Below are 23,935 nucleotides of genomic sequence, written 5' to 3' on the forward strand. Positions count from 1 at the left end.
GTGGGTTTGAACTCCATCAGCCTCAGATTAAAACTAATGCCTGAATACATGCCCTGGCACTGTTGTTAATAACTGAAAGGTGAGTACCATATCTCCTTTAGCAATCATTATTTAAAGGAAGTACATTATACATTCCAAGTGAAAAAATCATGGAAGCTCTGAATCTTGAACAGAGGGAGAAGTTACTTGCAATCTTTTGATGAGTACATGGAGCTTGTAAAATTGGTGAAATCATAGACACACCTTTATGTTTAGTTTTCAATATTAGTTCAGCTGTTGCATTTTCTCATTCAGCAAGTAGGAAAACCAGCCTGAGGTTGCTGCCTCATTCTGTGAATGCTAGAGCAAGTTAATAGAAGTCACATCACTGACTCAGTCCATTCTGGGGGTCAGAAACTGCATACACCTTTTCCTCTGTTCTCAGACATGCTACCTTTAAAACCCTGAGGCACTTCTAAAATTGGCACCTTTATGCAAAACTTTTCTGAAGATGCAGGTGCTTTCACATGTGTAAATGCACTTCATATGAAAACAAGTCTTGAGAAGTCTAAAGATTAGCAAAACTCCTTTTCTAGTGGAGCTTGATTTTTATTTTTCTTTCTCTTAATTTTAGTGAACGGAGAGGAGAGGAGAGGAGAGGAGAGGAGAGGAGAGGAGAGGAGAGGAGAGGAGAGGAGAGGAGAGGAGAGGAGAGGAGAGGAGAGGAGAGGAGAGGAGAGGAGAGGAGAGGAGAGGAGAGGAGAGGAGAGGAGAGGAGAGGAGAGGAGAGGAGAGGAGAGGAGAGGAGAGGAGAGGAGAGGAGAGGAGAGGAGAGGAGAGGAGAAAGGAAGAAAGAAACAGAGAGAAAGAGAGAGAGAGAGCGAAAGAGAGAAAGAGAGAGAGAGAGAAAGTAAGGGAGGGAGGGAGGGAGGGAGGGAGGGAGGGAGGAAGGAAGGAAGGAAGGAAGGAAGGAAGGAAGGAAGGAAGGAAGGAAGGAAGGAAGGAAGGAAGGAAGGAAGGAAGGAAGGAAGGAAGGAAGGAAGGAAGGAAGGAAGGGAGGGAGGGAGGGAGGAAGGAAGGAAGGAAGGAAGGAAGGAAGGAAGGAAGGAAGGAAGGAAGGAAGGAAGGAAGGAAGGAAGGAAGGAAGGAAGGAAGGAAGGAAAAGAAAGAGCCAGATCTTACGCTAGGAACGATCATGTCCTGATAACATGTGACTAAAAGAAATGCATGCCGAATAGGGATACAGATTTTCCTGAAATACTAAAAGGAGGTAGTTTCCTCAGTTTTCTCCATGCTTTCCTCTTGCCCTCAGAGGCGGTATTATTAATGGGACCCCTTCACCCATGTAGTGTCTGTTGGACAGTGTATAGCACAATGACTTTTGACTAGGATCCAGACCTTATTTTTCATTAGTTTTTCTAAATTTTTTTTCTCTTAGCTTTCGTAGTGTTTTCTGAACACAACATGAAAGCAAAACTCTTCAAAAGAAGGGTTTGAACCCCAAAGAAGAAACAAAATTTAAAATTTATTTAGAAAACATTACTTGAATCAGATGTATACAGGCAATTATTTTGTAATTAAGAGACATTACTCTTGTGTTTATAGAAAGAAGCAGGTTCTTTCTCTAGTTGTTTGCTGAGTTACCTTGGTTAACCAAAGCTGGTGGTCTCTTGAATTCCATCAAATCTGAGGTTTGCTTCAGTAAGCAATGTATAATACAGCAAATACTCAGCATACGTTCTATAGCACTGCTGTGACTTATATTAAAATTCTAATACTCCAAATAATCCTTTAGATTCCACATCTTCTGTGGATCTTACTTATAAAAATGAAATGTTCTGATAACACTGAGTGACAATATTTTTTGCTTTCATCAAAATCAGAGTGTTTCTAAAATGCATCAGGGATAAACCCTATAGTCTGGACATCTTTCTGGGTGTTTTAATAAATTCTATGGCATGGAAAAAGACATTGGCACAGGTGTCTGGCAAATCATTATTCTGGCTGTCAAAGATGAGTCTAGTTCAAATTAGATTACATTTTGTTTTAGCTCTGTCTTGTGATACTCATAAAGTCAATATTGGCACAGCATAATGACTTGAAAACTAGTGTGAGTTTATGTGTAGTTAAAGAATCATTAAAATATTCTCAATTAAAGTGAATGACTCCTGCTCCCCTGTGAATTTCAGTGGGATTTTGTGAACTTACTGAATAAATCTACTATACACTCAAACAAAATGAAGTTGTATTACTAAGAGAGTTCAATATGAAAAACAGATACCTACAGAAAAATGAAATGTCCATGTTACAATTAAAAGCAGAAAATATGATGCCTGACAGTAACTGAATATAAGTAGATAACCCTATAGATTTTCTTGTTTGTTGCTTTCTTTTTGTATTTGGTTTTGGTTTTTTCTTCACATACAATAACACAAAGCCATAAAACTTTAACCTGATTTTCTCTCTCTTGCTAATCTACTAATTCCATTAGAAAACAGAGCTTTAGCCTCTAATGAGTACAAATAACACACCCCATAATTTCCTAGATGTGCCTCTTCTTGAGTGATTTTTGCTGAGACTAGCATCTAGAAGCCATCTACAATCCTCCAGTAGCCGCAGAAATTCCAATTTCTACTCTGGAAGTTTTTACATAATGAGAAGACTCAGCATTGCACCTAGCCCTCTGTCATGCGGTATTGCCAAGTTAGGAAACCACCTCATTCTTTTAATCTCATCTAGTTAAACACACTCAGTTTTCCTGCATTTACTTGTGGTTCCAAGTTTGTTTCTTCTCTTTAATCATAAACACTATCAGGCAGTGGAGAAAGCCATCAGAACTGAAAGATATGTTTAGAATTAAACATAACCCTTTTTTAAAAAAATGAAGGATGAAAATCAGTGGAATAAAAGCTCCTATTAGAGAATCAGTAATTATGCATTAGAGTGTACTTGTTGTCTACATTCATTTTTCACTCATGAATGACCATATCATAGTAAAGGAATTGATGTAATTTATATCACTGATTTGTTGTTGTGATGTGTGAATAAAATAACACTTTAATATTCTTTTTAAGTTTCAAAAGCTATGTTTTTATGAGCTATATCAGTTATACAAATGACCAGGGGAAAGTATTCTGTACACTCAGTATTTACTTGGAACCACACATTCTTCTACTGAAATCGCCTCAACTTATCTCCCTCATTTGTTATGATTGTTTTGATTCTTTTCTTATTCTTGACAGAATATTTCTAAAACTTGGCCAGGCAGATCTTTAGAAAAGACAGCAGAATTTCCAAGAGTTAACTGTGTGAACTTGGTCAATCCCTGGGCCAAACAGATTCATTTGATTTATCTTTTTTGGTGATCTTTTGACTTACAGTCATCTGTATTCTGTTCATGCTTTATTTCGTTTTCTTTTACCAGAGAGCACTTTGGAATGTTTGTCATGAAAAGAGCTACATAAATATTAATGTATTGATGGTGTTATGGCTTTTCAAGACTATTTTTCATTTCACAGGTTTTAAGAGCTACAAAATTTACTGACTATACAGAAAATATAGTATAATGGACTTTCTGAAATGCTCTGAATGAGATAAAATATATGAATTATTAATCCCATGAAAGTCAGTGCTGTCTTGCTTATAGACAAAGTTTTCTGTGCCAAGCCAAAATCTTTTTACTTTTTTTCTTACTGAGTAAAGCTTGTGATGAACACACTTTAAGCCTCTGGTTTGTAAGTAAGCATATGTTCCTAATTGGATCCTAAAAATAGTGATATGAATTCATTTCATGTGCACAGTGTTGTCATCAGGATCGACTTTGAACCTCCAAAAAATACAGAGAACATGGAGGGAGACATTCCTTTGGGATTGTAATTCCTACAGGCAGTGCTAGTAGGCACCATCACAGAAGGGCAGCTTCAGACTCTGAATGGAACAAGGAGAGCATCCTTGGGGATCTCTTGCCTCGGTTTATCCCCCATCCTGTTTTTCCTAAGACCTGCTATTCCCTGGTTTTTGTTTGTTTGTTTGTGATTGTGTTTGTTTTGGTTTGGGGTTTTTTTGTTTGTTTGTTTTTTGTTTTCCAGTGGATATTTTGTCATCTGGACTCAAGAGCTAAGTTGCGGCTCATTTATCACACCATGGGAGGGAACCCATCAGAATCAGTAAATTTGCAGCAGAGCATCTAATTCAGACTAATGAAAACAAATGGACATGAAGGTAAAGGATACTCTCAAATCTTAACTCATCCAGCTGTTTTCAAAATCATGAATGTTTAAGCCCCCTGAATCTTAGATAGCCTTTGTAAGGTAGCAGCCAGATTCAGCTGAACAAAATGTAGAATGCGTCAAGCCTGGACTATTGCCCTTATGTTTGATTTGCATCAGTTATCAAGTTTGTATGAACTGAAATAAGTTTTGCTATTAAACCAAGATTCTAAATATTAATGTTTCATGCTGAAGAAAGTCCTAGAAGGTATTGAATCAATGTGGAGGTTTTTTTCCACCACTGGTTCAACTGCAGCCAATTATATCCACTTTCTCATAGCTCAGTGTCTCTTGTTTCTTCACCCCTACTTACTGTCCTATTCCATCATGGAACATTTTTCAGGAAGCCCTGGTTTCCCTTCACTGTGTTTGTGTGACTAAGGCAGAAAATACTCAGCATGCTCATGCATGTTTCTGAAGCTACAGACCCATACATAATATTCTTCCCTAAACCACCTTCACTCAAAACCATCAGTAATTCTTACTGGAAACCAACACTAACCCTCAAACTGGGTAAAACTTGAGTAGTCAAGTATTAAGAAGGCTGTATCTGAAAAGGGTCTGCAGCTGTAGAACCTGTAGTATACCATCCATCATCACAGCTTGAATTTGTTGACCTTCGGAGCATAGGGCAAGATTCATCTACTAAGTCAAGTGATTGCCAAAGTCATACTGGGATGTGTGTGATTGCAAGTACCTATTTATACTTTAATATCTAACCATTCTCTCAGAATTTGTTAGATAAGTGCATTTTAGAAATCAGTCAATAAATAAATATCTCAGACTCACTTCAAAGGCAGAATGTATACCTCCCTCTGAGTCATAGTTATTGACAATATTGCATATAACCTAAGACAAATGGCAAGAACTAGTACAGCATGGTGGGAAGTCCATGAAGCAGAATTGTACAGTTACTTCTTTACTTTTCTCGTTTTTTAAAAACTGGAAAATACTGCAAGACAATAAACCTGGATGACTCTGTAATTATTTTGTATATTTAAGATACATAGCATCCTTACTTTTAAGCTGGAACAGGATGATGTAGTTGGCTGTGACAATGAACTGTGTGTTTGGTTTTTTTCTACCGTTTTGCTGTTTTTCATGTTATCATGCCCAAAGCTGGAAGCCAGTTGCAGTCTGCTTTTCAAAGATCCCTTTTATCGTAACAGGATTTTTATTCCTTCTAGCAGAAAAACTGGGCATCTCTTTAAGTTGTTGAACTATTGTGTTCCATGCTTTTTATCTGAAGGCTCCCTACGGGAAGGGGGGAAACCAAACAAAAAACACCAACTATTCGGCTTTAAATTATAGATGTTTTGACCATATTTAGAACATGTGCAAGAGATAACAGGTGATGGTTGGCACTATACTTGTTTTCTAATACACTTCAAAAAGTTCGGTGGTTTATTTTATTTTTTTGTTGGGTTTCTTGTTGAGGACTTACTAGAGGCTGAATGGAATATGCAATTTGTGATGAGAAATAAACAATAGATACCTGGCTACTGAGAAGTGTATTTTATTTTTTTTTTCATGGAAGGTGTAAGAAGCATTGCCTTTCAATCTGGCTTGTTCCTTCCAGAGCAGACAGACAAGAAATATAAAAAAGACATCAGTACTTTTCCTTAAAATAGGTGTATTTTTAGCAGTCTCACACAAGCCACAAACACCTAGACCAGAATCTGATGTGCCCCACAGATTACTTTAGTATCTATCCTCGAGGTTAGAGGGGAGAAACAAGTAACGGACTTGCAAGTAATTGCATTATGGATCTGTGCAATGGTACTGAAACACATTCCCTGAAATACCTGTTTAAAAACAATGATCACAGAATCACAGAGCAGTTTGTGTTGGAAGGGACCTTCAAAGCTCATCTAATCTTCAACCAGATCAGGTTGCTCAGAGCCCCACCCAGCCTGGCCCTGAATGTCTCCAGGGATGGGGCATCTACCACCACTCTGGGCAACCTGGGCCAGTGTTTCACCACCCTCACTGTAAAAATTTCATCCTTGTGTCTAGCCAAAATCTCCTCTCTTTCAATTTAATAACATGACCTTTTACTGTGAAGTTGTTTTCAGGGAGTATATCTTGGTTTCTTCTCTGTTTCTTATGTCAGCATTCAGAAAATGCATAAAATCTGCTGAATCTGATCAAGACAGGACTTTGCTGAGTAAAGATGATGGCCTTTATATATCTCATTTTTCTGCCAAATTTTTATGAACTTTCTAATTGATATTATTAGCAGACTTTCTATTGAAGTTATTTGTTAAGTTATGATGACATTTTTATCCCTTCCCATTGAACTGTTCCTAGGAACACACTTCAGGTTATTATATTAGTATTTCAGTGACTTTCTTACGACATGTATTAATTTCCTCTCATTGTCCTAAGACTTAGTAAGCTCCAGTACACTCACTCTGTGACATGGCAGGAGAGTCCATACAGCTCTTTTTCTCAAAACCAGAATCAACTTTCTCCTTCTTATGTTTTGGAAGAGAAGCAAGCATAATTCAGTGTATTAGAAATGGAAATATTTTGCCATCAACTGATGCAGTGTATGCAGAGGTAATGAATATGTGTCACCAATCTGATAACACTTTAAGAAAAGATAAAAAGAGAGGTGATTTTTAACAACAGTGATATTTGAAGCACTGTGCAAGGCCCTGGTTAGACATAGGATATAAAACTTCACAAAATACAGTAGAAAGAAAGGTGAATTCAACCTCGTCTGTGTGCAAGTGCAGACACATCATATGAATAGAGACTGTCCTATGAATTGAGATAAAACGAGTATGGTTTGTTTCAGACTAGTAAAACACAGCCTGAATAAATATAAATATTGGCCCATCAGAGAGACACGTGAACAAAAAAAAAAAAAAAAAAAGCCAAAGCATGCAGCTGCAATAAGATCTAATGAGTTTAAGCTGATTATTAACATATTTTGACTGAGAACTTTGAGGCTTTGAACCATCATTGCAATAAAGTCTAAAAAGCTTTGAAACAGGCATAATTGCAGGGAGAAAATGGGAAGCCAATGTTAGTTCATCAGGGGAACTGCGTGGTGGTACATCTGCATGGTGCAAGAGGCACGTCTCCACCACCTGAGACATCTTCTCAGGTCTTCTGTTCCCCCATCACGCATGTGCAGATCCAGTAGTCTAATTGCAGAGGAAAGGGAAGTTGGCAGTTATTACTGGAGATACGATGAGAAAGGAAAGAGATGTGGAGGAGATCATTCCTGTATGTGTATTAATTTAATTACACCGAAGAATTTAAGAGTCATTTTGTACAGTAGGGCATTAGATTAAATGAATAATAATATAGTAAGATCCATAGCTAGAGGGAGGAAGAGTATCTTTGATAAGGACCAAGTCTTATACTGACAAAAAAGGAAAAATTAAAGAACCGCCATTTTACTGAACAAAGTGCTGTCTTTCCATTCTCAAAATTAGAGATGATACATAAGTTTTGAAGTGATTGACCCATTTATCATAGTGACCACACTTTCCACAAATAACCTCAATAAAAGTGCAGGGGGATGACGCCCAAGCCCCCAGCTGCAGCACTTGTCTCAGCCAATGGCATACCCCACTCCTGCCTGAAGTTGTGAAACTGAGGGGCTACACTGGGGCATCCCATGGAAGTGTCGAGCAGAGCTGCCATCCCAGTCCCTCCCAGCAGGGGTTTTAGGTGGGGAAGGGCTATGTGACCCCTGTGACAGAGGGACAGGTGAGTAGAAAACATCTTTTCAGCCTTGAAGGTGACCATGGGTTGTTTGGTGTGTGAGGGCAAATGGGAAGAGATGGTATTGAGGTGAAAAACTCATAGCTGGGCTATGGAGAGTCACAGGTTTCAGAGTGACTGGTTTTATACATTCCAAAGCATAGGCCCAGTGGTGAAAACTGGATGTGGATCTTAGCTTAGTTTTTGATTATGCAATGTAGAAGTTTTTTTGTATGCTCAGATCTGACATTGCAAAAAAAATGACTGCAGAAGGTTGAAGTATTGGCATCTTTCAAAGTTGTGGGTGAATAAATGCAATTACATTTCTGTAATTGAAAAGAGAGGCATTATATGTATTAAAGTTCGAGTGGCTTGAATAGCTTAGAACCTCTGGCTACAGCTTTAGGAAGTTTTCAAACAGATTTCAAAGTATACGTGCAGGATGTTTAATGTTTGCAGAATACTTATGAGAAACGTATGCTTTCTCTGCTGCCCGTTTAATACTGACTTCTAATTCAAGATGGCCTGATCCCAGATTTCCTTGTTTGATCAGAACTCTGATGCCCTTATTACAAGCTTTTTTCTGAATAAGGTTGAATTTACTCAAGGACTATATTTTTAGCTCTGGTAAAAGCAAAAGAATGGAGAGCTAAACTGTAAAGTTGAATGCTATTGTTCAGGAAATTGAAAATCTAGCATGAAATAGAGATTTTTCTCCAAATAGTTTTTCCTGCAATGTCCAACTTGGAAGAGTTGTAAGCAACCGCATTTGGACTTCTGTATAATTTTACTGTGCTCAGTTAGTACTTCTGTATAGTTTGACAGAGACATCACTCTAGACAGTACACTCCAAGGTCTTTCAAAAACTACCATTGATGAATGTTCTTTCATATTTTCGTGTGATGTCAGTGTTCAGTGGTTTACAAATATTTTGCAGTAATTCACATTGGACAAAATCCTAGGAAGTGATAGGTACAGTATCTACAGAGAATAAATATTTATTTGAAAGACTGTTTCTCTAAGCTGTGTTTGACAGTCATTTTCTGCCAAACCACAACTGAGAAAACTGATGAAGGCTGGTTTCTCACTAGATTCAGATTCTTGCTTTCCATGTAACACGGTGCTGCTGACTCCTTGCCCATCCTGGACTTCTTGTCACATCTCTATTTATCTCCATTCCAGTAGCATTAATTGTCTTTATGAGAAACGCTGTTGATGAAGGAAGACCTAAAAAGATTGCATGTAATGTTAAAATGAGTTTTAATTGCCAGTCTTTTCTTGATCTCTCAATATGTCCAATATACTTTCAATAAATGGTATGAAATCTTCACATCCTTATCTTCACAAATTCTGAACTGTAGACACAACAATTTCAACCTCATTTGGACTGCTGGAGGGCAGAATTTGGTTGTGGCAAATGAGACTTCGGTGGGGTAAAAATGAATAGCAGGAGGAAAAAATAAAGTTGAGCAATAAGCAAAAAGTTGGGAGGAATGTAAGACTGAATAACTGAGAGGCTCAAGAAGAGGAATGGGATACCGAAGTGAGGACCAAGAAAAAGAAAAGGGGGTGAAGGAGAAAATTCATAGGCAGAACCAGAGATGGGAGACTGTACTGGTGACAAAAGAGTGAAAGCCCATCAGTTGTACATAGAGGTGGATTTGACTTATTTTTTCTGCCTTGTCCTTGATCATTTACCATGACAATTGCTTTGTAGAAAGAAACAGGAAAATACTGGGACCTCTTATCATTTACCTACCTGAATTCTGCTAAACCTCCATTATTGGCCCCTATTGGAAAGGGAATACAAAAATTTCGTCCAGTGCCTTAACGCTGAAAGGCTTGGGTTTTTTTTTTTTTTAACTTTGAGCTAATCCAGGGAGGGATAACTGTTGCGAGATCAAAGCTTTGACTGAAATGTAAGATCATTCTACAAACACCTTGCCCAGAATTCTTTCAGGCACCTGTGAACAGCCTACGTTACACTTCCCAATACTTTTGTATATCATTTAAAACCATTATTTTTTTTTTCTTTTTTTCCAGCACATTAGTTAGTTAACCTGATCTTACAGGAGAGGCTTATGATTACTATAAGCTCTAACCTGAAGTTCTCATCAGCCACTGCTTAAAAGGATGCCTACAGCTTGAGGTTTTTTGTTGCATTAGAAAAAGTACTTCAGAATTTCAAGCTAACACCCTACTTTTGATGTCAGCTGCTCTTCTCTGTGCATAAGAGGGAGCGGGTCTGAGGGTCTGACCAAGAGTGTAAGAAAATATTCCAGCAGCAAATTTTGGGAATACTTGAGTCTACAGTGATGAGAGCTGGATAATCATTGAGTTCCTAGTAGAGATGGGTTTAAGATTATATTTTCTCAAATATCTGGTTTTGCTCACCATAAGACTTAGTCTTTGTGAAGTGGAATGAACAGTGCTTGCCAGTACTTTTGATCTCATTGACACTACATATATTGGCCTTGTTCTTGACCACAGAAAAAGTTTTTCACCTCAGTTTCTGTATATTATTACACCAATAGTGAAAGGTTGGACAATTTTTTTTTCAGGGAAATCTTCGTTTTATAAAGGTTCATACAGCACTCAAGTGTCATTAAAATCTGAGTATGGTGGAGAGTTATGGGGACAGAGCATGATGAGGATTCTGAATTTTGGAGATACTCATCAAAAACTCTAAGAAATCACGTGATGTTATCTGAGCTCCAGTCTACTTGAAAGTACAAATTTGTGTGGCAGTCTCATATGTGAATAGTAAAAGATAATTTGCTTTTTGGGCAGAGACTTTTGTACTGCACTTCCTGAAACAACAGCACAAAAATATAACCGTAGTATCTACTCTTGGTTGAGCTGGATCATGTAAAGCATTCCTGATGCGGCACAAAGACTTTTAGGATTGAGGCCAAGATAATTACATGGTGTAATTTCGCCTTTCAAGAGCTGCTCTCCGCTCTAACAAAAATGTCAATAAAGTTTGTTTTCTTTCAAAATAGACTTTATCTTATAGCAGCAGACATACAGAGTTCAGTGTTGGTAGCTGTGACACAGTGGGCCCTGCAGACCTCAGCAGCCTTTGATTCTTCGAAAATCACTATGTGCCAGATGCTTTTGAAAGAAGTGACTGTGCTGCTCAGCAATCTGAAGCTTGTGCCAAAAGTAGAGGTAAGACTATCAACCAGTGACATAGCCTTCACTCATGTTCTGTTCTTATTCAACTGCTGGCTTCCATTTAAGATGTTCCATTCTATTAAATTCCTCACGGAACTCTAAAGCAGTATTGAAATATCAAGTGTTTTTCTGCACTCGTGAATTACTATGGAGCATAGTATAGGATTTTTACACATTGTTATGTGTTCAACTTTTTATTAAACGCTTTGAAAAAGCAATTCTTCTAAACTGTTATAACTATTCTGACCTAATCTTTATGGTTCTTGAGTATGTCTTTAGGAATCCTCTTTATAGAAAAATCTCAAAGTGAAGGCCAGTTGAACTACATTAGATATTTTACTTTTAGCAATGTGATTGGAATGATAAACATTTTAATAAGAAAGGCACAGACAACTAGACTGTAGCTTTTCTAAGACACATAAATTCTAACTTCGTCCTTTCCAAAACAATCTTAGCCATGATTTGCCACTATTTCTATTTCCTTCTAAGTGTGTATTTCTTTATCTATAAACATGTTTGTTTATGCACACACATACACACATCCATTCTCTGATATGGAAAGCCTTGTATTAAAAGGTGACCTTAATTTGCCTTCCTCCAATTAGATTACATTTTCTAATACATATTAATGAATCATACATCTATAGCGCTGTATTTTTAGCAGATGTAAACTGTAATGACCATATTGAATTGCTTTGTATATCTACACAAGCTGAGGATGCAAACCATTGTAGTTAGTTGTGTATCCCATAGACAGTTATGTATGATGTACAATACAAGGGCGAGCTAGAGATCTAATGGTACCATGTGTATTAAACCAGTCACTGGGTTAAACAAAAAAAGGGGGGGAGGGGGGACGGAAATAATATAGATAAAATGTGTGTTTGCTGGAAATGAAGAAATTAATGTGATGAATTTTATGCAGGGCACTACTAGGGCGTTCTATAAATTGTACTCCAAGGTTTTGAAATACAGAAAATGTATAAAGTGGATGATAATTGCTAAACAACTGCAAACTTTCCTAATGCGTCTTCCAATAAATCTGCATAACAGTGCAGTAGGGAAATAGATTATTCTGCATGAATTTAATGAATTTCACAAGTTGATGTGTTCAGGCATGCTATAATACAAAGGTATCCCAGGTTGTCTAACAGGGTGGAAGAGGGAATGTCATATTCTTTCAAATAAAATAATACATTTCTATTGTTCTGTTACTTAGCTCAGCACCACCTAGTAAGCATACACAGTACTCCCAGAACACCTTTTTCTTACTGTATTCCTTTTTTTCTCTTCTGTTTGAGCTTCTTTAAGTAAAATTTCTTCAGCTTAATTTTGTGCCTTTCTACCTAAAATTCAATAATTACATAACCAACAACACACTGTGAAAGAGTGTACTTTTTTGCAAATATAGAAATCTAGGGATTTTTTTTAACATTGTCTTCACCTTGGCTTTTTAAAAATTTTCTACTTAAATAGTTCAAGTTCCCAAAGCATGAATGAAAATGAAGGGGATGTGCGGTCCTGGCATTTGGTCAGAAAGTTGTATTGCTTAAATGATGGGGATTTTATGCTGTTCAGGACCACTGAATTGCTTCAGATTCTATGATATTTACTTTTCTGTGGTCTCCAGTCCTACAATGCTGACATACCCATACCAGTCTTTGCAAATACCCAGAGCTTTGGAAGGTTTATAACCCTAGTTGTGAAGATCAGGGCCAAAAAAACTAGGGTGATGGGAATCCAAAATTAAATTGGGTCCTGATTTTATAATTGTAAACATATGCATACATATTGTTTGCCTGTGGCAGTCCAGTTTACAGTAAATAACTGCAGGTCTTTTCTGCTTGGTGTCCCTGCTATCCCCTGCAGTGTGTTCTTCTCTGAAAAGTAGTAGTTCTGTGAAAGAATAGAGAGAACACAGAAGACAGTGAAAGCATTTCTCTGAAAACTAGACATGATGAAATACAAAATCAAAGAAAGTGAAAGGATATTATGGAATGAAGATACAGGTTCCAACACAAAACATAAATTATCATGCACATGTTTAAAGTGTTTTCCTATATATACTAGTTAAGTTTTTACATAATGTTCATGAAAGAGAAGACAGAAACAGTATATAAATTTTTTGGTAACCGGACAGATTTTTTCCTTTCTCTGAAGCAAGCAAACATGGGTTCTAAAAAATTAAAGGCTGGAAGTGAATAGCAGAGTTGGAGCTAATACGCAGTAGTTAAGAAAGAAAAAGTCTGGGGAGGGACCATTTAAACAGAGAGAGTTGTTCTTAGAGGTACACCAAATAGTCTGAAAAAGAAAAGCATAGTTAATTGACCAACATCCAAGACACTCAGAGAAATCTAAATTATACTTGCAATTACAGAGTTGGTAAGAGGCAGAACCTGCTTACCTTGTCACCCTACTAAAGCATCGTTAGATGAGCAGTTCAGAATTTTGTTACTTTGAGGTATAACCCAATACACAGAGTTATCCACGTGTCCCTTCTGAAGCAGCTTAAGCTTCTTGAAGTGCTGGAGCAGGTCCAGAGAAGAGCAACAAGACTGGTGAAGGGACTTGAACACAAGACCTATGGGGAGAGGCTGAGGGAGCTGGGGTTGTTTAGTCTGGAGAAGAGAAAGCTTAGAGGTGACCTCATCACTCTCTATAACTACCTGAAGGGAAGTTATAGCCAGGTGAGGATTGGTCTCTTCTCCCAGGCAGTTAGCAATAGGACGCGGGGCCATGGGCTTAAACTCCGACAGGGGAAATTTAGGCTGGATATTAGAAAGAAATTCTTTACAGAGAGAGTGGTCAGGCATTGGAATGGCCTGCCCAGGGAGATGGTGGACTCACCGTCCCTGGAGGTTTTTAAACTGAGATTGGACCTAGTAAATGGACTGGAGTTGGACCAAGGGTTGGACTTGATGATCTCTGAGGTCTTTTCCAACCCAGTCGATTCTGTGCCTCTTGGTAGCAGGGCTGTCTAAACCTGATTTCAATACAATGAAAAATGATGTAACCAGCAGCGTAACACTGACCCTCTGGTAACTTTCACTGTGGCTAAAAAGCAAGGCTGTGAAAAGTAAGCTGGAAAAAAAGCTTCTGTCACTGTTGTGGAGACTTTCCATAGCTGAGAATTTGTCACATTTTTCATGTCATCAACATTGATGGTATGACTATACTCTAAAGCTGTTTACAACTAAAGGCACATGAAGTTTCTTATTTAAAGTTCCGTACAGTCTTCAAAGATAATTTGCTAATTGGATATTGCTTAGTTTTGGCCAACTGTGCTAATAATTCTTTTGAATTAATTACTTTTGCTCAAAAGAGCTCCATTTTGGACAAGGCTCACACAGTTTTGCAAGGCTTAGATTTTGGACCCAGCATCAAGTCAGAGCGTTGGTCTGAAATGCTTCTCTTGCCCCCCTTATTGTGCATGCTCACTGAGAAAGAGAATTAAGAATAAGAACCATTTCAGATTTTCACATCATCTGAATCTGCTCACTTGGAACCCCTTCATGAATTTTGTATTCCATTGCAGGATGTGCTGCCTGCAGCGTCTGGGATAGAAGCAAGAGAGTTATTACTCATTGCTAAGGAGTTTAACTAAAATTTGTAGCATAAAATCATTATAGAGGTGCCTAAAAAGAAGATAGGGCAGATATTTGTCTTATAGGCAAAAGACTTCAAACAAAATCTCCTCCATTTATTATCTTCTTAAAATTGTTGTCATAATGCAATTATGCAAATGAGGAGCTGAAATCACATTGAGTATTTGTTCCATTTTTGATGCATGTACTTACTGGATCAGAGCAGCATTTTAGAATAAAGATAAAATAATAATTAAAAAAAAAAAGAGCAGCCATACGTCTGAATTCAGGAATGTGAAAGACCATGAGAAATTTCTGTTGGAATCGTTCCCACTGCAGTGAATAAATAAAAGATAGAGAACTTTTGGGGTGTGTTTCCCCTCCTCTTTTTTTCTTAGGATGATGACTATTGGGAATGAAGCATTGCTGAGAGTCAGCAGCACCTCTTCTTTCTCCATTTCTGTCTTGTTTCCCCTTTCAGACCTATCAGCTTTCTCTCTCTTCCCTCACTCTTTCACAAAAGATTTCCAGCAGAGAGCAGCTGGTGCCTCGTTTTGGCTGCTTTCCCCAGGCTCTGGAGGCTTTCACTAGGAATCAATGGCTGCTTATTTTCCCCAGTACAGTTTTTTTAATGTGTGGACTGACATGGCCTCAACCATACTGACCCATTCTGCTGAGCTATTTCCATTCAGACGTGCCTCTTTACAAACAGCGGAAATTAGTGGAGGGCCAGTGTCAAACTGCTTGTCACATCTTGTTTTCAATCTGTTGAAATCAGGTTTATAGTGTCCTATTCAGAAACTTAGACTGCTTTTGAATGCACACAATGCATTTCAGGCGTTCCATCAGGCGATAAATGCAGAACTTCACATTGCTATTAAAAAATAATCAAAATGATTAGTCTTTTGAATTTTTTGAAGTAACTTATTTGCTTGGAATTTGTTGACTTAATTGCACCACGTCACTTGCTCATAGGTATTCATCTCCGTAAGATGTAAAATTATTCCTAGTTGATCTGTCAGTGTAGCAGTTGTATCATGTGAATAAGTTCTCTTATTGATTTAACAGTAATGAATGAAAGAGTAAGTGAATAAATGAATAATCAGAGGATTGCTGGAACGGATGCAGTAAGCTTGAGCTACTGGTATTCTCTTCAGTTTCTACAAACTTCTGTAAAATATAGCTTTGTTTTATATCTCCACCTAATGAGCAGCCATGCTAGAATCTCAATGAGGCAGAATACAGCTGGAGTTAAACTACCTGTTACATGTTACTTCAAAAGGAGCAAGACACTTTTCTACAGTGTTTAAACATTAAAGCTTCATATGTTTTTAATGACATTTCTCATGACTATTATTATGCAATTTAGTAATATATTATTGGTGTACTACTAAGTTATCTAAGCATGAAAGAAAACCTTGTCACATGCTAAGCAACCTTTAAACAGAAAATAATTTTAGCTCAACCCATTCGAAAGTCTTCACACCTGCCAAGGACTTTATCTTTGATGAGTGCAAACGCTTTGGGTGTCTGATGGCATTTGGTTGCCAAATAATAAAGCTATTGAAATAACATATGCAGATGCACAGTATTTGATTTTCCACTCATTTTAATAATATGCAGAGGTATAGACCTCTGGATACAAACATTACTTGCCACATGCTCTAAAGCAGCTGCTGTCATGTACTTGTGAGAACTTTCAAAGGGTTACTCTAGGAATACTTATTTGAATCTCAATATGTGTTTATTCAAATGAACAGTCAGCCACAACATTCCCTTTTCTTTGAAAAGAGAAAAAAAAATCACATGGGTGTGACAGAGTCCCACAGAACTTCACTGCAGTAGTGGAAGGAAAGTTAGAAAAAATCCAAATATTCTGTAGAGCACAACACTCAAAACTGATGAAAATTATTCGGCAAATACTGGAATATGCAGAATAGTTTTCAGCTTTCATTAACTGTCGAGCTGTTAGGCCTGACTGCAAGGAATGATGCTGCCTCTGTGTCAATGCCAATAAGGGGCTTGTCTGCTAAGTGGACTCTGGCAGTTAACACCAGGAGCTGTGTGTGGCTTGGAAGCAGATCTTGGAGTTCTTTGGCTGTGGAGACATCAGCAAGGATAGAAATTTCCTGTAAACTAAATTTTTACTCCCCGTACTTGAGCCTATTTTCTTTGTTTTGAGTGGGAAGACGCTGCAGGAGTTGCACGATTTCATAATCTTTTATCCTCCTTTCCCAAAAGCAACTTCTTTTGTAGGTCTAAAAGTTCTAGAGAAAAGGTTGGTGGGGAAAGATGCATTCTTCAGTCTTACTGACTGCAGTATAACCAGTAAGTACAACTTTGACTATCTGGTGGGTTAACTATAAGCTAGAAAATAAAAATAAATACCACAGAGATTAGAAGTGGTGGTACATAATTGCTTAAGTATCTTCTGAGGTCAGTTGTTATCTATCTCTTAAGTGTCTTGCAACAGTGCTATGGCCAAGTTCCATTAATCGTTGATCTGACTTTTGTTTAGTAAAGCTTTTCTCATGCTTCCCATGTATGATATTTTGAATGGTGGCCTGAATCCATCAAGATCTAATGAGCTAGACACTAAGTTAAGTAGTAACACATCACATCTTTCAAATGCAAGGATATTGAGTCCAGAGCTTAGTATGACCTTTCCATTTAAAGTAGTTTTCCTAAAATAATTTTCACTGAGGTTCAAAAAGCTTATTTTAACCTTTGCATCTCAAAAAGTGTGTTTTCTTTCTGAACTCTCACTGTTTATAGTGTCAAGAAAGATACAATTCATTCACTGCAGGGCTGCAGAAATGTGTGTGGGCAAGCTTTTAGTGTATTATTTCTTACCTGGCTTGGGGAACAGAATGTAAGATCCTGAGCTCATAGATTGGTATTAGAAGTTGGAATTTTACACATGAAAAATGGCTTTTAAAACTGTTTTAAAAGAAAATGCTTCTCTTTTTGAGAGTTTATGTACTTTTATTTCTTTGTAAAACCATAATTTCAGTTTTGTCAAAGTTTGAGAGCATCTGGATTTTTGTTCTAAAAAAACACGGAGCAGAAAATTGTCTTGTTTTTTGACTTTTAAAAAATCTATTTTGAATATTTTTTATTTATCATGAAAATGGAGGTACAGACCGAATAGCCAAGGATAAGGCAGGAAATATTGTGACTGAGAGGTAAGAAGAGGAGAGGGATAAAAAAAAATTAATATTCACACAGCTTAAAAACAGGACAGAGATGCCAACTACATCATACCATATTTTCATTTTGGCAGAGAATTTATAGAGAAAAATCCTGGAAGAAATAGACACAGCTTTCTAATACTGCGGGGGATAGCTTTTCTTCTCTTTCTGGGTTAAGAAGGTGAAATTTGATCACAGACTTATGGAAGAAACTATTGAAAGAACAAGTCTACTGAAGTTATTTGTCATTTTTTAAAAGAGAAAATAAAAAAATAGCTTGAATAAGACAAATTTAATGTTTTCATAGTTTTCAGTAGTTCATATGATTAAAATGGTTTTGGAGCTGTAATTATTATTTTTCTACACTGTTTTTTTTGCTAACTGTTTAAAAATACCTTATTTTCTGTGCTCTCTATATATCACACAATACAATTTTGAAATAAATGTATGAAATCTCATTTAAAATACAGGAAATGCAAGCTGCTTCTATCATTATGGCTATTCCAAACAACCCATTCATTTTAATTCCAATTTCAAATTATTCCAGTGTTGCCTAAACTGAATTTTCACTGCCAAAATTTATAAGTATTTCTGAGGTTTAAAAGGTGCGTTCTCTCATTAGGCGTATTTATACCCTTCTTAGGTTAAATGGCCAACCAGGACTTGCTCAGTCTTAAGCCAGTTAAATGAACTGCCAGCATGCAGAGTGTCAAACACAGTGAAAGGAATGACATGTCTCTTCTTACAGCCAATATAGTCAGTTCTGTAACATCTTACACGTGGTGAAGGACAATAGCCACCCTTAATGACTGGGAGCCATGGAATGAAATGTTGAGTATTCCTTTTTAATGAGCTCTACCATTCCCAGCTGGTGTGTACATAAGTAGTAAAACGACTGAAATAATATTTCTCATATGCTTATGAGCACAGATCCCAGGCTTGGAGTATTTCAATAACCAAGAGGTATTAAGAATAACTATTAGGCACATAGAGCAGAGAATGGTTTGGATGACTGCACAGGAGCAGAAGAAGAACCAGTGTAGGGGCCAAATCCATTATTATGGACTGTAAAGGAAATGTGAGCAGGTTTGATGTTGGAATGTGGAACAATAACTTGTTCCTGGACAACACTGCTGTCTAGTGTTTTTATGTAACATACTTGTTTTGCCTTTTTTAACACAAAATGGGTAATGAAATTATTTTACTATATTCAGAAACAATTCAACAATCCCATAGGGCTCTGGTACCCCTACTCATACCCCAAACAATAAATCAAGAATGCCCTTCAAACCCAAAGTAAATTGAGTGATGAGAAGTGTATCCAACCAGAGTAACTGGCCTTGAAGATCACAATTTAAAAGAGAAGGGTGAATGCCCTTGGGTAAAAGCAGCAAAGTACTCTTCCTCTCTGTAGAAAACGATCAGGAACAATATATGATTTCCAGAATACTGGGAGGAAAAAAAAAAAAAAAGTCTTATTTCCTACCATTGTTTTCAACAACTAGGTTATGTGAAAGATACAGAAAGTATAGTATTATATTTATGATCTTTTAGTAATGAAGGACATTAAATTACTGATGTGCACAGAAGCACTAATTTCACCTCTTCCTAACAGTCTCTTAAATCTGAACTTGGAGTAAGTTATGTAGCAGGAGGGATATGCCTCAAGCAAAGTATTACAGCTATTTTAAGGCAGAAACTTCTTATAGCCATGTGTACGTTAATAACAGCAACTGCCACTTCTACAACACTTTGCTTTCCAGAAGCACAGGACTTTCAGAATATCTGGACTAGGATTTTGTAGAATTTGTGTATATGCTGCATTCTTATGCATATGCATCATAGCTTTACGATTAAAAGTCCCTTCTTGATGTCGTAATTCTGTATTGACACTGTAACGGGATAGCATATATGCTGCAGATCTACATGCTAGAAGGTCTGGGTTTATTACAGGGAATATATGCATAACATATCTCATGAATTCAATTTAGCATGCTTTCTTTTATGATAGTAAAAACACTTTTCCAGGAACAGAAAACATGTTTTCTATCTCATGGTCCACAGTTTTAGGAGGCATTCTCCTATAATTCCTGTAATCTTATATTCCAAGCGTAGAAGTGCATAGTGTTAGAAATAAGAATTTAAGAGGCAATAATAAGATATGTGAGCCTGCCTTTGAGGCTTCTCCAATGTCTGCAAACCATCCTAGGTTTTTCATAACCCACATTCTGTCCGTCACCTGAGAAAGCATCATTATTGAAGTGAATATCTAAGTCATCAAGAGTCAAATATTGCCTGAATGGATGTGAACAGAAGTTTGCTTACATTAGGGCCAATAGACATACGGAGTTTGCAAAAGTTGCATTATACAATATAAAGATTTAGTTTGCCCCACTGTCTTACTATAAGAAATCTGATGATTTGTCCTTATCCTCAGTTTCTGTACAGGTTCTGAAGGCTAAAGATATGTTTCTTGCTTCAACTACATGTTCTGAAGTCTTTTAAAACCTCCTGATTGTTTTCAGGCTGCTCACTTTGTTTTAGGGCAAGTACACCTAATCCATCATGATGGTTCTTAACAAGACTAGTGTCAAATACTCAATGAGCACTTGTGACAGATTCTGGTAAAGTTTGCAGAACTCATCAAGAGTCTGAGTCTGATTTAGTGTTTTTACATACAATAAAAATAATCTGCCCTTTTCCTATCTTGTCACATGTATGAAGGTTTGAATGAGCAGCAGCATAGGGGGATTTAACTACATCTAACCTCTTTTCTTTTAGTATTTGTGAAGAGAGATCGCATTTCAAGGGAGAATATATTTCCTGAAAAAAAGTCTGTGTGTATATACATTGTTGAGAATGGCCTTGAAGTGTCTAAACTTAGCTAATATTTGTTTCATTCAAAACGGAAGCTTCCAATGATGTGCTATTCAAAATTTTTAACAGTAAATGGAATTTTTACACAACTCTTTGAAGCTGTTGAGTAATATATTATGAAGTTAATGCCCAACTATTTAGCAACTGACTCTAGATATACCCCTACAGTGCATAGCAGTATGGTTACTGAGATTTATGGGAGCCCTTAAAACAGAACAGAAGTCCATCTGACTAACAAAAGTGATAAATAAGCAGAGTTCAGCTGGTTTCCATTGGTGCTTCTGTAAACATTGCACATGAGAGGACATTTTTAAGACTCCTGCAATAGCTGCACCATTGGGTTTGTATTAATTTTGAGTTGAGAAATCTTTCACTGGTGAAGATCATCTGTAATTTTACTCTTTCTGATAGTTCAGACTTTTACACTTTTTTCTGGAATAAATAACAAAATACAGGCTCCTAGAGTAATGTATGGTATAATAGCTAATATGCAAATACTTAATTATTACTATTGAGATGAAGAATTAAAACAATTTGGGCATGCCCTTTCTAGTCAGTGGTGATTTCCTATTTGAAGACAAAGCCTACAGTAACACAAGCTTGGGCACGTAGCTGTTGTGCTATAGCAATTATCTGAAAGGTAAGCTGATTAATTGTGTATGAAAGAGTCTGATTTTAGTACTGAGGTCTACTCATCTGACTGTCCCATGATTGAAGGCTAGCTCTTGATTCAGTGCCACTTAAAGCATGAATCAACAGTAAGCTATACAATTGGTGAGCAAAGCTTTATGGACTTTCAGCCTATTAAGGATGAGATTTTTACACCATATTGTGTTCTGTATTGTACCTGCATGTGTACAAGCATGAGTGCGTAGTATCCAACACTGTCCTCACACTCCAAAGATATACATTGGTAAAATATTAATTCCTTCACTTCCGTTTGTGGTTTTTGGAGTTTGTTGTGGTTTCTTGTTTTGAGTTTTTTTCCCCATTCTGGTCTGACAGTCTCATCACATTGTGTGCTGCCATCTGTTTGTCCTGTGCTTTTTTGTCCTAACTCCTTTTTTTCAGTAATTGCACATGCTTCTAGCACAACCACAGTCCATATAATTGGTCCTACAAATACACTGTTATTTACCTTTCAGATCTTAAATAAATAATGAGCAACCCATATATGTCAAAGAATTTCAGATCACCATTATGGAAAAATCATCAGCCTAACAGAGACAGAGAACCTCTGAAAAAGTCCTTGCCTGCTCGTGAAACGCTTATCACACAAGTCAAGCTTAATGTGTCATAGTCAGCAATCCACAGTGAGAGTCTTGGGGTTGGATTAGTGCTTGTTTGCACTCATCACAGCACTATGCAAGCTGAATAAACCCTGTTATTTCGAATACAACCCTTATTTCACAAACTATATATTTCAGTATGCTGTATTAGGTGTGTGTTGCCGAGTGCTCTGTTAAGCTGCAAAAACAATTTCAGTGAGTTATATTGTTTGGCCAACACAATTTATTGACCCATCTTTTCAGGTGCTGCTTACACTTTGAAAAAAGCTGGATAGTGCAGTTACATTGCTATCTGTGGCAGCAATAAGAAAATGTGAGGGTGATGGTCATGATTCTTAGTGACATCTTATATCCTGGTATCTAATAACAGCTGACAAAGAGACACCTGCATGTGTTGCTTGAATCCTTTAAAGGTTACAGACTCAAAGCTAGCAAAAACAAAAGACCACCATGCAAAGTGATTTTGATGTGCAAACTTGTTTACGTTAAGTATTGAAGAACCTATAGTAAGACCTACATCTAAAAATGATACCAGTAGCAACACCACCAGGATTTCTATTCCTGATGGGTCTAGTCACATCAAAGCTCTGGCCAAGATGAGATATAAAATAGCATCATGTAGTTTTCTTTAGTTGAATTCCTTTGGGTTCTATTGCCACAGTGTTTATCAAAACAGCACATTTCAGCAGCTCCTCTGAGGATTACAGCATTCCATTTTGGTTCACAAAGTTAGTGTGATATTGTTGGATCAGACCTGGGGCAGGGGAGAGGGAGACAACAACCAAGCAAAACCCATCAGCAAGCCAAAAGAGAAGAACAATGTCTTTCACATTTTGCAGGCCATGAGTATTCCTCTGAAAGTACTTCCTCATGACTTTACTTAATAACTTCCATGGAGTGGACAATAGCAGAAAGTTAGCGCTTGCACTTGTGTATTGTATCAAAGCAAGTTATTTCAGATACAGCTATTTGTCTGAACAGTAATTTGAACGCTGGGACAAAAATCCAGATGCCATTTATTCCGTCTCTTCTCTATTAACCTAGCTGTGCTACTCTTTTTTTTTTTTTGAGTTCTCAATAGTTTCGTGAGGTAGCAATTCTTGCATATGGACTTAAATATTACGTTTATTTCCCATCTTGTGTGTTAAAAACCAACTTCTGGACTGCAGTGTCATATCCGTGAGAACATCAGCTCTGCCTTGAGATTTTGCCTAACAAGTTCCCCTTTAATTTACAAGTACTATGAATGCAACACAGGAACTTTTGTTAGCAAGCTGCAAGTAGGAAAGAAAGGTATCCATTACACTAGTCTCTGGCTTTGGTACTTTGAACTATAACATAGAAATAGGAAGGAGGGCTTTTTTTTCTTTTTCTTTTTTTTTTCCCCTAAGCAGTTTATCTTTCCAATATAAAACAATTTCATGTTAGCTAGAAAGATAGGAAAATAAAGTTTTAAAAATATTTTAATGAGACACTCTAAGGATCATATCATCTCCCTTAACTTTAGATGTCCATATTTGAGCTATTTGTTTAGATTTCTTTGACAGCAAATGTAGATAAATAGACCTTTCTAAAATATGATTCATGCTATCTATTTCAGACATCTACCTTAGGATGAGATAAATTGCATTCTAGAAATACCATTTTTTCTCCATTGACTGCAAATGGTATCTAGATTATTAACCTAGAGGTAGGTGTCTGTAACATCTTGACTTCTAACGCAGAAAAAAGTCACACATCTGAAGTTAGAGAAGATTAATTCCACCCCATATTTCAGTTCTAGAAATACCCTTGCCATGTCAGTTTAAGTAAAACACAACTGTTAGGTGCAATGCATCTCTTTTAAGACA

At 37.1% G+C, this 23,935-nt stretch overlaps 1 long non-coding RNA gene across 1 annotated transcript in view; it reads left to right on the top strand.

The window, feature by feature from the left end:
- Nucleotides 1-16,810: 16,810 nt before the first annotated feature.
- LOC110361490 (uncharacterized) overlaps nucleotides 16,811-23,935 on the top strand; it is a 100,565-nt gene continuing 93,440 nt past the window's right edge. The window contains exon 1 of the long non-coding RNA XR_010468838.1: nucleotides 16,811-17,056. This is a non-coding gene — a long non-coding RNA (uncharacterized LOC110361490). The remainder of the gene's footprint in view (nucleotides 17,057-23,935) is intronic.

This window comes from Columba livia, chromosome Z, assembly GCF_036013475.1.
Source record: "Columba livia isolate bColLiv1 breed racing homer chromosome Z, bColLiv1.pat.W.v2, whole genome shotgun sequence".
NCBI classification, from domain to species: domain Eukaryota; kingdom Metazoa; phylum Chordata; class Aves; order Columbiformes; family Columbidae; genus Columba; species Columba livia.